Source organism: Natator depressus, chromosome 5 (genome assembly GCF_965152275.1).
Source record: "Natator depressus isolate rNatDep1 chromosome 5, rNatDep2.hap1, whole genome shotgun sequence".
Lineage (NCBI taxonomy): Eukaryota > Metazoa > Chordata > Testudines > Cheloniidae > Natator > Natator depressus.
Genome location: NC_134238.1, coordinates 60,076,979 through 60,090,118, shown reverse-complemented (window position 1 = coordinate 60,090,118; position 13,140 = coordinate 60,076,979).

Sequence of the window (13,140 nt, the reverse complement as noted above, 5' to 3'; positions counted from 1 at the left end):
AAGGATGTCTTAGAACAGAAGGGCCTAGAAGAGAAAATGAAGTCTTGGAAATTAGAAGAGAAATTAGTTATAATGGGTGAGTGGAAGGGGTGAGTAGCTGAGGGGGAGAGGGTGGGACAGCATAGACATCTCAATTATTTCTTACTGAATGACAAGGGAAAATACTGTTTTGCTGAATTATTTTTAAGTTGTTCAGTTGTAAGCAGAAACTGTGCCCTGCATGCAAGAGCAAAGAAAGAGATTGTGCCTTGGAGAAGAAAAAGATGGTTAAGGCTAGTTCTGGGGCTATAGACAGCTCTAGGAGTCAAGACTGTCCAGATCTAAAGCCCCCTGAAGGTAGCGGAAAGATTCCAATTGGCTTCAATAGGCTTTGGATCAGGCTTCCAGAGAGAGTTTAGTACAGAAAGGAAAGATCAAAGAGAATCACTAAAATGATTTGTAATCACCTAAGATTTTTTCCACCCCTATGATATTTATTTTTTCATGACACATGACTAACTATATCTGAATTCACATTGGGCCTATGGCTGCTCTGGCTGAAATAAATATCAATACTCATACTTAAATTGGAGCAACACTCGTACTTAAATCCCTCAAACTGGAGCAGGGGCAGGCCCATTATTTGCAAACCTACTTTTGAAACTCAAAGACAACATTTCTGATCATTCTTAAATTGATTGAAAAAGAAAAAACCTCGAGATAGCGGTAATGATCATAGAAGAATTGTTGGTTTTTTTACATTCAAATAAACAAAAGTCAGGCACCTTAATGTCAGTGCAGTCTGGTATTAATGATTAATGAGCAAACTGAGCTGAGGAATATGTGCATTGTAATGGAAGTAGGGATTATTGTGTGGTGACCAAGGAACTTGATAGCTGGAGATAAAATATTGTACTAATGAAAATTATCGGAACATTAAAGTGATCCCTTAAAATCCCAATCACTTGATATTAACTCCTCCTTGTGGCAAAGATTGCACCATAACACTGATACTTCTATACATGGGAGTACTCAGTCAAGTACAAAGGTGTGCAATGCTGCTTACATTTTTGAGTAATTTGTTAGATGATTAGAGCTATTCCAGTTCATTTTTATGGTCACCTGGATGTAGTTCCCTACAAATGAGAAATGGTTTTTTTTTGCCACAATCTTAGCCATGCACACGGCACTAATATTTTTCAATGAGCAGCACCATATAAATGTTTATTAAATAAATACATGAGCGCACATTGTACTCCTCTGATTATTAAAGTGTACTTTCAGAAAACAAAGCTAAGTGAAATATTGTTAAATTTCTTCCATGATTAGATTATGTAATGTGGCCAAGTGGATGGGGTTCAGGCAACTGAATCTGAACTACTGTCTCCTGCATGTCTTACTGATTTCTTCCACCCTGTGTTTCTGTATACCTTTTTACCTTCTGTGAACTACAGCAGAACTTTTATGCCACTATGATCTAATGTAATTTTCTCCTCAAAGTCATAAGGCATATGAGTGAGGTTTATTTTAGAATAGAATGAGAGTGGAAGAAAAGGTGTATAAGACTTGCAGGAAATGGAAAAAATAGTATTTGAATTAATCTTAAGGTTGATGCAGACTAATCTACATTTAAACCTCAGTTTTTATATCTTTTTTTACTTTTCAGTCTAGCAATAGGATGTACTTTAAGATACGTAATGCTGAGTCATATAGGCCTGGTCTACATTGTGGGTGGGGGCCAAGCTAAGTCGGTCTAAGCAACTTCAGCTACGAAAATAGCATAGCTGTGGTCGACATACTTAGAGCTACTTACTACGGTGTCTTCACTGCGGTAGGTTGACTGCTGCCGCTCTCCCATTGACTCTGCCTACGCCTCTTGCTCTGGTGAAGTACTGGAGTCGATGGGAAGAGTGCTCGGCGGTTGATTTATCGCGTCTTCACTAGACGCAATAAATCGACCCCCAGTGGATCGATCGCTCCGGAGGTAAGTGTAGACATGCCCATAATAGAGAATGAACTGAAGACAGGGAAAATTAATTTAGCAGTATATGTCTAGTTGTGGGTATAGTATATAAGCAAAATCACTAACCTTTTTTTGCCCTCCCTGAGCTATATAATTGAGTTGGGACTAGATGGGCTGGAAAATAGATTTTGCACTATGTATTCTCAGAAATAAATCCCAAGAGCCAGTGGGCAAAAAAAAAAAAAAGAGGTTAGGAAAAAGTTTTATTTTGTGAGATGGAAAGGAATTTATTCACAATTGTATCTCTACCTAACAAGCCTTATTTTCTCATTTTATTTAGTGCAGGCACTATATGCATTTGGTCCCTTTGGCATTGCATACCACTGTCTCCCCTTTCCTCGTAGAAATCAGGGTGCACGTTTTCAGTTTTGTGTATTGTTTCAAACAGCACATTTGAAAAGGATTATTGTTAGTAGCCATAATGTTGATGAAACACAAAAAACATGAATTCCAAACTAGGTTAATCCTAAAAAGATGAGAAGAACATTTTTTGCAATTACTGACATTATGTGTGTGCATTAGGGGGAGATATGCATGGTACAATACTCACAATAGACCTCACAATAGAATAATCTTAATACTGTCAGTAAAAGTACTTTATGTACCATGAGTGAGTCACAAAAATATGAGGCATGTACTGTGGATAAAGATGCACTGTTACTGACAGCATTGTCAAATTAATAGAGCTAAACAGATTTTTTCAATACAAGAAAGTATACACTACTTCATATCTGTTATAGTGTTTGTGTAATAAATGATGTTGCACATATTTATGCCATGTATCTATCTCTGCATGCATGTGTGTAAATATATTATACACAAAAAAACTGCATTAAAAGAACATTATTAAGGTTACAAAATCAAGCACTCAGAAGTTAGGAAATGCTAAATTAAGGTTGCCTGTATAATCTTAATTTGGCCCCCTTGAGAGTATGCAGTATAATAGTCTTTAATTATACATTCACATACTGTTTTTTTTACACCTGACCCCTGCCTCCTTCTGTGCACAGGATGGAGGGTGCTCACTTAGTAAGCAGCTGTTTGACATTTTGTTTTATCTCCATTGTTCGGTGTATGGTCCTCGGCCTGCCTTACTGCATGCTGTTCACATCTTTTTTAAGACAGTATTAGTAATTAAGGCAGTATTAGTAAAAAGACAGTATTAGTAATTTCCTCATGGGCTTGTCTATGACATTCATCAGCAAATTATTTGATTGCTTTGTAAACATTAACTAATTTATCTTCATGGCACTGTCTGGCCAGCAGCATGGGCATCACTGAGTGCATAGGAGAGACAGGATCCCTGCTTTCAGTTTCAGTGGCCAGTCCCATCTGTCCTAGAGCAGTTGGGAGCAGCCATTACAAATACAATCTGGCTTTGCCCCTTGGCAGCCCTGGGCTGGAGTGAGCATATTGAGTCACACTGTGCGGAAGGTGTATGCACAATGTGGTCACAAAAGCAGCTGTAAGGGTCTGGAACATGCTTTGTGAGGATGGATTTCTCAGAGACTTTAGCAGCTAAATCAAATAAATCTCTACTGAGCATATACAAACTATGATTTGTCAAAGGCATATTGCTTGGCTAACTTTGGCCAGATTTTCATGGGGATGGAAAAAGACACATATCTGATACACAGGCCACTCATTCACAATCACTTGTTATTCCTGTGATGCTTACACATGAGAAATGTATTCTTAGCTGACTTCAGTGCAATAAGTATTTTGTTCTTTTTGAAAAGAGTTAATTATTTATCTCTGCTTCCCGTCTTTTCTGATTCTCTGAGCTGCGGACAAGCAGAGTCAACATCATGTGACCAGACAGTTCATCACAGACTACCAGTAAGTATCTACAGATCACCAACAGTCCACAGATCACAGTTTGGGAATCACCATGTTCTCTCTTTCTCTTATATACATATATAATTGTGCATGGAATGAGAGATGGTCTTCTGATTGCATGTGGGAGGAGAGTTGTCTGAGAGATAATCTTTCTGTTAACATGTCATTGACACTAATTATATTATTATGTTGTTTACTTTCAATATCTGCCGAGTATAATTTTAGCTTATTTTGTAAGGATTATGTAACATAGTTTACAAATAAGTGCAGTTCTTATGGGATCAGTATTGGGATCTTTTCTTAGGGTATGTCTACGCTTCTAGCTGGGGGTTTGATTCTCAGCTGGAGGAGACATACCTGTGCTAGCTGTCATCGAATTAGCATGCTAAAAATAGAATACAGCTGCAGTGGTGCAAGCCTTGGGATGGGCTAACTGATCTGAATACATTTCTAGGGTATCGGATTGGTACATACTCAGGGCAGCTAGCCCCTTCCGTTGCTCATGGTACTGCTGTTGCTGCTACACTCTATGTTTAGCACACTAGCTTGATGAGAGCTAGAACAAGTATGTTTCTTTGAGCTGGTAATCACACCTCCAGCTGCAAGTGTAGACACACCCAAATTTTTATACTGCTGCCATTTTTGTTTGTATTTGTATCCCAAAAGAAAGGGGGTGTTTGAGAGATTTGATAAAAGCATGGTTAATTTATTCATCTATTGGAATAGTGTTAAAAAAACAGTTTCACAGCTACATTCTATATAGATTGTAACCTATGAGTGGACTCTGTTGATAGCCTGGTAGAAAGAGAATTACAGTAGTTTAAATTTGAAGTAATAAAGGTATGAAATAGTCTTCATGTCAGTTTGAGAGAGAGAGCAGTACACTCTGGGAGTGTTCCTAATGTGGTGGAAAGAACATTTGGAGACAGATTTAATATGTTCCTACACACAGAACTCTGTCAAGGACTTTTGACTGATGAAACTGAAGTAACACTGCAGCTGTTAAGTGGTGGTGGCAGAACAAAGAAGGGGAAAAGGGCTTGATAAATGTTCGGGGCCAAAAAAAATTTGATTTTTTAAAAATTTCAGTCATCTAAATACCAAGTTTTGAGACACACATACTGATTCACATTTAATGAGGCTAAGTGATTTTGTTATCGAAAGCTGAAAATGTAAACCATGATAAAATAAACCAAAATGTTTGAATAGCATCAAAAGGAACCATGTAGACTCTAAGCAATATCATACCAAAACTGGAACCGAGGGAAATACTACCTATTTTAGGTATTTATAAGGCTCCTATTACTATAGTTTCTGAGCACCTTATAATCCTTAGTGTATTTATCTTCACAATGTCCTTGGGAAGTACTGTTACCCCATTTTACAGATGGGGAACTGAAGGACAGAATGTCTTGCTCAAGGTCACACAGGCGGTCCTGTCTCAGAGCACAGAACTGAACCCAAGTTTTTTTTGAGTCATAAGCCAGTGTCATAAACACTAGACCACCCTTCATTGTCTCCAAGGCATCTAGTAGTGTTACTGACCCCATTTTTGCAATACTAATAACTGAGGGATTTGGCCCACAGACTAAGACAACTGAGTGTCGAGTTCTAATAGTAACTAATGATAAGATACAATAAGAGCATTATTGTTACAATAAGAGCATTAGGTTGAAATTTTAATTAGCATGTACACATCTAATCACTGTCACCATATACCAAAAATTGTGTTGTTAAATGCCATTTTACTCAAATTTATTTCTAAAATATAAGAACACTCTTGTTATAATTGAGGATCTTTTCATTTTTTCCAGAAGCAAAACATAATTAATTAAGTCTGATTTGAATTATGTTTTGTAAACAAATAGACCTGGGAATAAACTACAGAGCAGATTTTGTTGGTGAGACTCTGTCACCTCATATTTGTGTTTTTTAAATTAATTTTCTTTTTTACTTTTCAATATATTTCTGCAGAGAAATACTTCAAAATATCCATAAAGCTCAATGAAAGCTGTGTATCCTGGAGCTCAATGCATCACACTTTCTATTATGAAGGTAGTGGATCAAATTCAGAAAAGGGTTTGATAGTTTAAGAATTTGCTTTAAGCTGGTATAATTTATATCTTCTTCCGGCTCCTTGTCTTGCTTGTAACATCCACTTTAGGTCTCTCATGCTTACTTAAACTGTGACTTACTGACTTAGACTACACCCATTTACCAATGTATAACTCACTCTCCATTTTGTACTTTGTCTGAGTTTGGCCATGTAAGTTTAAGGCAATATAAGTAACTCAGAGGCCTTGTCTACACTACGAAATTAGGTCAATTTTATAGAAGTCGATTTTTAGAAACTGATTTTATACAGTCGATTGCGTATGTCCACACTAAGCACATGAAGTCGGCGGAGTGCATCCTCACTACCGTGGCTAGCATCGACTTACAGAGCAGTGGTGCACTGTTGGTAGCTATCCCACAGTTCCCGCAGTCTCCACTGCCCATTGGAATTCTGGGTTAAGCTCCCAATGCCTGATGGGGCAAAAACATTGTTATGGGTGGTTTTGGGTACATGTCGTCACCCCCCGCCCCCCGGGAAAGCTAGGGCAGACAATCGTTTCGCGCCTTTTTTCCTGGTTTACCCTTGCAGACGCCATACCATGGCAAGCATGGAGCCAGCTCAGCTCACCGTCACCGTATGTCTCCTGGGTGCTGCTGGCTGATGTGGTACTGCATTGCTACACAGCAGCAGCTCCTTGCCTTCGCAGCAGATGGTGCAGTAGGACTGATAGCTCAGTGAGGTCGATCAGGGGCGCCTGGACAGACATGGCTATCCTCCTCTTAGAGCACTGAATGGGAGCCAGAGACTCCAAGTCATTCTCTTCTTTAAGTTTCGTCTCATGGAGATTCAGTCCTGCCTGGAATATCATGTGAGCTGGAGGCTTCTGCCTCAGGCTGCTCTCCCAGCTAGCGGTACTGCACAGTCGCACCTACCCCAGCCTATCCCTTTCTCCCATGGCTCATGAAGCCTGGACAGTAGTAAGGAGCAGTTCAACTATAGGCTGAGCAAGTGCAGAATGGTGATAGAATGTGCCTTTCAACGTTTAAAAGCTCGCTGGCACTGTTTGCTGACTAGGTCAGACCTCAGCGCAACCAACATTCCCATTGTTATTGCTGCTCGCTGTGTGCTCCATAATATCTGTGAGAGTAAGGGGGAGATGTTTATAGTGGAGTGGGAGGTTGAGGCAAATCACCTGGCAACTGATTTTGAGCAGCCAGACACCAGGGCTATTAGAAGAGCACAGCAAGGCGCACTACACATCAGAGAGGCTTTGAAAACCAGTTTCATGACTGGCCAAGCTTCGGTGTGACAGTTGTGTGTGTTTCTCCTTGATGCAAACCCACCCCCTTTGCTGATTTTAATTCCCTGTAAGCCAACCCCCCTCCCATCTTTGAAATAAAGTAACTATTGTTTTGAAACCATGCATTCTTTCTTTATTAATTAAAAAAAAAAAAAGAGATAACGGTCAATGTAGCCTGGGTGGGGTGGAGGAGGAGGGAAGAACAAGGCCACATTGATTATTGTAGCCACACTAAAAATCAAACTGTTTGAATGACAGCCTTCTGTTGCTTGGGCCATCCTCTGGAGTGGAATGGCTGGGTGCCCGGAGCCTCCCCCGCCGCGTTCTTGGGTGTCTGAGTGAGGAGGCTATGGAACATGGGGAGGAGGGTAGGCAGTTACACAGTTGATGCAGTGGGGGTCTGTGCGCTTGTTGGCTTTCCTGCAGCTCCAACAGACGTTTCGTCATGTCCGTTTGCTCCCCCATTAGCCTCAGCATTGCGTCCTGCCTCTGCTTTTCGCGCTTACTTAATTCTTTCCTGGCCTCTGCCACTGAATGCTTCCATGCATTAAGCTGTGCCCTATCAGTGTGGAAGGACTGCATGAGCTCGGAAAACATGTCATCGCGAGTGCGTTTTTTCGCCTTCTAATCTGTGATAATCTCAGGGACAGAGATGATAGGGGGAGCGTAGAAACATTCTACGCTCTATGATTCTGGGGGGACTGCATGGTCATCTGTGCTACTGAGTTCGCCACACTGACCAAACAGGAAATGAAATTCAAAAGTTCCCGGGGCTTTTCCTGTGTACCTGGTTAGTGCATCGGAGTTCACAGTGCTGTCCAGAGCGGTCACAATGGAGCACTCTGGGATAACTCCTGGAGGCCAATACCATCAATTTGCGTCCGCACTACCCCAAATTCCACTCAGCAAGGTCGATTTTAGCGCTACTCCCTTCATCGGGGAGGAGTACAGAAGTCGATTTTAAGAGCCCTTTAGGTCGATGGAACGAGGTTGGTTGTGTGGACGCAGTGATTTTTAAATCGGCCTAATGCTGCTAAATTCGACCTAACCCCGTAGTGTAGACCAGGTCTCACACCCTAAGGATCTGAACTGAGCAGTAAACACAAAGGAGGTATAAAAAGGTGTTAGTGTTGGAAGTGGCATACTCTAACTAACTGCCATGTCATTCCAATTTCTTAGTATATAGTTATGTTTATAAATGATCCCTGTACATTTTCTGTGCACAGAATGACAGGTTGGCGGCATTCACATTTAGAACTTGTGTACACAGCCTCTCCCACTTCATTCCCCCACTTATTCCATCTACTCTTTGATTCACTCATTCCTAACTCACACTCCCTTCTCATTCAGGGCCTACCCCATGCTTATTATCTTCTCCTTTCCCTCACTCATCCTCTCCCTTTCCCTCCCTCTCTTCCTGTCCCTCCCTTTCGCTTTGTGAGTATGTGAAAGGGAGAGAGGAGGGGCAGAAAGAAATGTGATAGAGAAGGGGAAGAAAGGGAGGGAGAGAGAGAAAGAGAGAGAGAGAGAGAAAAGGATGAAAAGAGATGGGAAGGGGGCCCTGGAACTCTCTCATTCCCCTTCCCTTCCTCCCCCTACCACCAAAGGGCAGTGGAAGTAGCCAGAGGAAAGGGGAGCCTCTGAGCTCCACTTTGCTATCTTGTCAGGGAAATAAATGCCAAAAGGGCCAGCTCCTAGAAGCACAAGGGACCTGGGATTTTGCTGGTGGACCTTGTGCCTATTATAGGAGAAGGGGAGACCTCAAGTCTTTGCAGCCTGAGGTGCCCCTTTGGTACCCTCTGTCCCCCTCATGGAGGGGAAGGAGAGAAGATTCAGAAAAGTGTGCTGCATCCTAAGGATAGGCTGAAAAGAGAGACCAGCCAGTTATGGGTTACATGGTGGGACCGCCCATAACTCCCACATTGGACTCACTTAAATGGTATGTGAAAGTCAGGGGAGGTGGGGTGGCTAGTGCCCTCCCCAGTGTTAAGTTAATAAAGTTGTGACCTGCTGCTTAAATCAATGCCTGTGTCTGACCTCATTGCCTGCAAGTCCTGATCAAGGAGAGCCATGCAGTCCCTTTTTGCCTTCTGGCCAGTGCACTGGAAGCAGGCTGAGGAAAGCAGAACCTTTGAGACCTTTCCCCGCTCCACACTAGAAGAGACAGAAACAAAACATAGCCAGTGGAACTGAAAATAGAAAGAACTCCATTCAGCCATTTTAGTAGCCTTTTCCCCAACTCAAAACTGAGAGTTTAAATCTTTTTGGAGACATGTCTAACTGCATTAGTATTGATTTTTCGTTGTACTCCATTTATAGTTCTAGTGTGTAACTTCTATGCTATATTTGTTGGCTGAACATCATGAAGTTTATCAAGAATTATGTAATGTTATCTGGAAGAGAAATTGGGTATGACAATCACGTGGAGTTTTGCTGATTTAAACAGTTTACTTTGAAACCAAATTGCTTTGGAAGAATGTCTCCACATTTTTTAAATATAGATTTTTATTGAAAGGTAATGAAACACTATATTTAAAAAATGTGGAGACATTCTTCCAAAGCTATACACAAGGTAGTAATACAAGAAAGAATCAGGTGGGGAAATCCATTGTTGTTCAGATAATATCTACAAACTTCCCAAAAGTATTTTGGTGTGTATGTGTATTTGTCAGAGGGGAAATCTGAAAATAAATTGGGCTTAATGTCATGTGGTTTAGCTGGGAAAGGCTATGGCCTAGTGGACTAGGCGTCCGTGTCACAATAAGAACACCTAGGTTCTAACACTGATTTCTGTGGGACCTTGGGTAAAATATGTAACCCTTTTGAGCCTCAGTTTCTATAAAATGAAGATCATGATAGTTACCAATTTTGTAACTTAATTCAGATATGCAGTATGAAATATTATCTGCTTATGAAGGTCGGATTGGGTAGAGGTACAAAAAATAACTTAACTCAAAGGTTACTGAATTTGAGTAATTGTTACTAATCCTTCCTGATTTTTGTTAGTCTCATTTTCTTGTTAGTGCCTATTTCACCAACACATGTCCCCTAAAATTTAGACTATTTAATCTATTTAGAAAAAAAAATTGGAACTAAACTGTAACAACTTTTCAGTGAAATGATGACATTACAGAAAATTTATGCTTGGTCCTAGAAGACCAATGGAGTCTACTGATCTGGAGATCTCATCATAGTTGGTTTCACTCTGAATATCATGGAATGTAGAGCAGTCTGTCTGTTGGAATGAATGTCATTCTCTTGAATTTATCTGTTCTGTATCTGTCACCCTTTACTGTCCTATTTTCTTTCACAAAATTTTGGACACCACCTGTAGGCATCGGCGCTCACTGCATGGGGTAGTGTAGGCTCAAACTCCCCTACTTGGCAACAAGGCAAACCCAAAAAGGGAATTCATTTAACCACAGATATTGGACCAGATCCCCTTCTAAGCTCCAGCTGCTTTTTGCCACTCTGGCAGCATAAAGGAGCCATCAATGTGGCAGAGACAGCCCCATGAAGATTCCCTGGTACTGGAAATTCCTCAGGTGACAGAGGTCTGCTAAAAACAACAGCCTATTTGCTGCTGATTTCTGAACAGAAGAAAGGACTAAATTAATTAGTTTTCTCAATTTCATTTCTAAAAAAGCCTACCTGATATTTATCATTCATTTTGATATCTGGTATCTCACCTATGGATTGAGATGGATGAACAGAGAGAGTCAATACTAACAGATAATAAAAATGTTATGGGTAAGAAAGAATGCAAAAGTGGAATCAGAAACAGATAATTCTTTCTGCAGCCAGTGGCAGTTCCCACCATTGGAGAGACTCTATTATATTGTAACAATTCCATAAATGATTAAAAAGAAAAGGAGTACTTGTGGCACCTTAGAGACTAACAAATTTATTTGAGCATAAGCTTTCGTGAGCTACAGCTCACTTCATTGGATGATTGTTACCAAAGTGACTGTTGATTAACTGCATTTCCAGCATTCTTTCCCTTTGCCTGACGTTATAGTTATGTTCCTGAAAAATGCGACTTTAAGCGAAACTATGTTAAGCAAATCCAATTTCCCCATAAGAATTAACGTAAATAGGGGGGGTTAGGTTCCAGGGAAATTTTTTTCACCAGACAAAAAACTATATTATATATGGGAGAGAGAGAGAGAGAGAGAGAGATGCGCATTGCCCCTTTAAGTACGCTGACCCCATTCTAAGTACATTGCCTTTAAAAAAATTAGGAAGTTGAGACAGCAGCTGCGGCCAGCAAGCTCTCTCCATCTTAAGCCCTGTCCTGTCCCCACTCTGCTCTATATGGAGAAGGGGTAAGTGGGGGGCAGGAATAGGGGGGAGGAGGGCACCCTGACATTAGCCCCTCCCCTACACAGCAAGCAGGAGGCTCCCAGGAGCAGCTCCAAGGCAGAGGGCAGGAGCAGCACATGGCAGTGGGGGGAGGGACGGCTGAACTGCCCGCAGTTGATAGCCTGCTGGGCAGGTGCTGCACAGGGAACTTCGGGGAGCAGGGAGCTGATGGGGGGCTGCCGGTCCACCCTGGTTCCAAGCCCCCACCAGCTAGCTGCAATGGGCTGCTTTTCCTGCAAGCAGTGGACAAAGCAGGCAGCTGCCAAACAACATTATAAGGGAGCATTGCACAATTTTAAATGAGCATGTTCCCTAATTGATCAGCAATGTAACAACGAAACAACGTTAACCGGGACGACTTTAAGTGAGGAGTTACTGTATCCTGATGGATGAGAGACTAATGTACTATAAATTGATCCCATTTCAGTGTTAAAGACTGCAGAAAATACAGTTGCCCAACCAGAGGAACGCCACTGTAAAGCTACACTGCTCCTGGAATATTGTAGTGAACCGACAATCAGAAATTCTTCTAATCTTAGGTCAGAGAATGGTTGTCACAGAGAATCAAACCCCCTCAGTTCTCACTGTAGAGAAATGAACAACTCTCTTCAGTTCTCCAGCGCTGGCAGACATTTGTATTTTCAGTAACATGGAACCTTCTATCTATTGTCAGTCCTCAGACTCTCAAACCACATTCTCCAGGTTGCTTTCATTCCAGTTGGGCTCTGCTTGAGCTATGGAATAACCTGAGTCCCAATTCCTGTTCATTTGAGCTCATTCAGAGTTAAAGACCATTCCTAAGCCAACCTTCTCCAGAACAAATCCACCTCCAAGTTTTATTTTCCTGCCTCTCAACTAAACCATGCTCTAGAACTCTTCATCTCCAATGCATACAGCAATATAAGGGAGTTTTCTGACAGATTCTGCTCACAACTTCAGAAAGCACTGGCATTAAAGAGACCAACTTTGTCCCAGGGATATATATTATTCATGTTGTTTTACTGGGCTTGAACGTCATCAGTTAATGTAAAGCCAGGTTATTCAGCACTAACATCAGCTCACCACTAGAACACGCATTTACAATTTACAAAACTATTAAACACATTCAGGTAATAGATGTGCTGTGGTTAGCCAGGTCTGTGATGTGAGAACAAATTTAGTCTGGTCTTGCTTAAACATATTATAGAAATAGCTTAAGGACCTTGACTTATTTTTAGCCTGTCAAGATATCCACAAGAGGAAGCCCAAGCTCAACAAACAAGTGTTTCAGCAAGACTCAGATCCAAATTATTATTTGGTCATTAATTATACCAACACTTATCATTTTGCCTGCTTAATGTTGCTGACAATCTTTCAGCAGTAACTTTGGTTAACATTTCCACGTTCACTGAGTTTTCAAATGTTGAACTGAATAGATTACTTGCAGAAGCCTCTGCTGAAACCAGCCTTTGGTTGTGGTGCAAGATACCATATCAAAGTATGTGGTGGCAAAATACCTGAAAGATGAAAGCATTAAATCAGAAACAGCTGCATTAATGAGACAGTTTTGTAGTTTTGCCAATATTAGCTACATTTTCAGTG